Source organism: Mastomys coucha, unplaced genomic scaffold (assembly GCF_008632895.1).
Source record: "Mastomys coucha isolate ucsf_1 unplaced genomic scaffold, UCSF_Mcou_1 pScaffold5, whole genome shotgun sequence".
Taxonomy (NCBI): domain Eukaryota; kingdom Metazoa; phylum Chordata; class Mammalia; order Rodentia; family Muridae; genus Mastomys; species Mastomys coucha.
In genome coordinates this window covers 68,438,554-68,441,977 of record NW_022196911.1, presented here as the reverse complement: position 1 = coordinate 68,441,977, position 3,424 = coordinate 68,438,554, and the positions used below count along the sequence as shown (strand labels likewise).

At 51.5% G+C, this 3,424-nt stretch overlaps 1 long non-coding RNA gene across 1 annotated transcript; it reads left to right on the top strand.

Annotated features, from left to right (window-relative positions):
- The first annotated feature begins 163 nt into the window (after positions 1 to 163).
- Positions 164 to 3,164, top strand: LOC116079166. Its single transcript, XR_004113784.1, has 3 exons — positions 164 to 348; positions 2,469 to 2,531; positions 2,974 to 3,164. It is a non-coding gene; the product is annotated as an uncharacterized LOC116079166 (long non-coding RNA).
- The last annotated feature ends 260 nt before the right edge of the window (positions 3,165 to 3,424 follow it).

The window sequence follows — 3,424 nt, the reverse complement described above, 5'->3', positions numbered from 1 at the left end:
GCTGCGCTCGCCCCCCCTCCCGCCGCCGCGCCGGCCCGCGATCATTGGCTGTGCCGCGCAGCGCCCCGCAGAGATGTCCAATCAGAGTCCGGTCCTCCCGCCCAGGGGTGGAGGGGGCGGGTCTGGACGGGATCTGGAGGAGGTGGCTCGGGAGGGGCCCTGCGGATGGGCCCCGACGCGTCACGCCCCCGGCGCCCGCAGACTGGCAGGCCAGGGGAACCCGATGTCCCTCAGGCCACGTCGTGGGCCCCTCAGCCTGGCCTGAAGCGTACGGTGCATTTCCCGAGTCCTCAATCCGGTGTCCTAGTCTGTAGAGGCAAGAGCATCCCTCCCTCGGGATGAGGCCCCGTGCGTACCAAGGAGAGGCTAGGTGGAGGCCCTGGGAGAAGGGCTTGGAGTTGAATGTTCTCCTGGGGTTGGGGGAGGAAAGGAGGAGGGAGATTCGTTAGAGTGCTGGGGTGGGGCGGCACTCAGGTTTGGAGAGGAGCAGGAGGCAACTGGCTGGGCCAAGGAAATGGAAAAGAGCCCTCCAGGACCAAGTGGCCTTGACTGTGGTTATGCCTGGGGACTTGGGCCCTCACAGACTCTTGATTCGATCCTGCTATTATTAGTTTATTGGAGATCCCCTACAATCACTGCTTGCCCCAACCCCAGACCCATGTTGCTATCCAACTGGGTCTCACCTGTGTCTGTCTCAAACAGGAATCATAAACCAGGACTTACCTGTGTAGCAGGTTTTCTGACCCAACCGGTGTAGCTCAAGGATCTGCCATGCTGCCTCTTAAGATCCCTAAAGTCTATCTATCTCTCTCCACCTCCTGCCCCTCCTGAACTCAACCACCACAGTCATGCGTCCATTTGATTAGTGCGGCAGCACCACCCCCCACCCCAATCCAGTATCACTTCTCATTAACCTTTCTGGGCAACCAGGGCAGGAACTACAAACGCCAGACAGCTGCCTCCTGGGATCTTCCATTGCTTCCCACTAGGTTTCCTCAAGCCCTCCATAACTCATCCCTCACCACTGACCTACCTAAACCCCACTTGTCTTTTGGGACTTAGTTCAATGCCTCTGCTGCTCGGATGCCTTCCCCATGACCTTCTGGGTACCCAGAATGGCCAACGACCCTTTCTCAGTGCTTCCTAGATCTCAGCACTCCTTCATCTGAGTCCCATCTAGACTAGAAACTCTTGAGAGCAAGGGTTGTGCTGAATTCGTTCAGCACAGCCTGACCTGATAGGTGCCCAGCATATATTTGTTGAATGAATAACTAATTGGGTCCAGCAACTGGAGGATTGCCCTGGATCCATAGGGCGAGAGTTCAGGAAAGAGCGGGGCTACAGAAACATTTTTCCCCCAGTTTTAAAGATTGAATCCAGGGTTTCTTGCATTCTAAGCAGGTGTGCTACCACTGAGCTGTACCCAAATATCAAAGAGACAGTTTTGAGAGTCCTTGAGGACCTGCAGTCATAAGTAGAGCCGTGGAAGTGTTCAAACAGATCAACTGAAACAAGGCTAAGAGGACTGAGTGCTCTTTTAGCTAAAACCCTTGTCTCAAATAGGATCAGAATTAAGACCTAGGCAACAACAACAAATCTTACATATAAACCTTGGAAAACAGTTCTGGGTTGGTTTGATGCCTCTGCTCCACAAAAACCTGTGAGATGTGGCTCCCTCCATCCCCTGCACCAGGAAGTCCTGGAGATGGCCTTTGACCTTGTGGTTCTGAATAGGGGCCAGAGCTCCAGTTATCACTCATGCATTCCAGGTTTTGGAATGGAGAAAAATAATGATCAATGCTAACTCCTTCTTTTAAAAAATTCATTTTATGTGGATGAATGCTTTGCCTACATGTATGCATATATGTGCATCTTTGTGTGCTTATGGATAGCTGTGAGCCACCATGTGAGTGCTGGGAACGGAACCTGGGTCCTCTGTAAGAACAGCATGTGCTTTTAACCACTGAGCCATCTCTCTACCTCAGCACTAACTCTTTTAAAGAAAGCACCACAGAACATTCCCTTTACATCCCACTAACTTGAAACTTGTCACATAACCAGACCCAGTAGCAAGAGCTAGAACATGAAAAGGTGTTGAGCAGTGGTGACGCATTCCTTTAATCCCAGCACTCGGGAGGCAGAGGCAGGTGGATCTCCAAGTTCAAGGCCAACCTGGTCTATAGAGTAAGTTCCAGAACAGCCAGAGCTACATAGAGAAACCCTGTCTCGAAACAAAACAAAACAAAAAAGGGAAAAAAAAAAAAAACCACCACCACCACCAACAACAACAAATGCAACTTCCATTATAGGCAGCCAAATGTCCAACCAAGGAGCAAGGATTATAGCACCAAGAAGATTTGTGTGTGTGTGTGTGTGTGTGTGTAATTTCCAGAGATAATGAGCAATAGTGTGTACCAGGAACTGCCTTGGGCACTTCACATGTATCTCTCTTACCTCAATCCTAGCAGAGGTTGCCAGTCCCCTGACACACAGAGCAGCCTAGGAAAGAAACCACTTACCAAGGCCACAGGGTGAGCTGTATAAGCCCTGTAAGAGGCCTTCTTCCCATGCACTCCGTGCCTGCCGGGAAACCAGGAGAGGCTGCACCAGGGCACCGCTATAAGGAATCTTTGAACAACTGTTAAATGCTGGGAGCCAAGCAAGATGCAGGCCCAAGCGTCCCTGTGGCTTTACATCCAGGACTCTGCTGGTGACCTTGGCAAGGGCATGTGGAAGGGACGAGGGTGGAGGCCAGTTACTGAGAAGGGCAAACTGGTCTTTCTGGAAGGGTGGCAATGAAGAGGGAATAGGCTGCTCTGTAGGACATGAGCCAGAGAAGGAGGCAAGAGAGGAAAAACACACCAGGCACAGGGTGAGAGAGAGGAGGCTGCACCAGGCACAGGGTGAGAGAGAGGAGGCTGCTTGGCCTGAGGGATCTGGGCTGGTAGGATACTTTTTTTTTCTTCCATGCAGGGGGAAAGGAATAGTAGGCACAGGCTTTGGGAACTGGAAAAGAGGAGAATGGAAGGTTCTTGGCTGGAGAAGCTGGCAGAAGGTCAAGGTCTGAGAGAACAACCGGTCCGTGCTGTCCACTCTGCTAGCTGCTACATGTAAAATAGCTACATACAGCTATTTTAGTGAATTAAAAATAAATCAGAACTGGGTATAGTGTCAGATATCTGTGATCTTAGCATCTGAGGGGCTGAGGCAAGCGGGTCATGTGTTTAAAATCATGCCACATTACAATGATGACTCCAGGCGTTTATTGGCTACCCTTGGCAAGTGGCCACCACGTTGGACAGTACAGATCCATCACTATGAGTAGTTGTGCTGGACAGACTGGTCTAGACAGAGTAGGGGTGGAGGGACTCAGAAGCCCTGGTTGGATGTGAGCCCAGGCTGGAGGGTGTGCCTATGTGGCCTT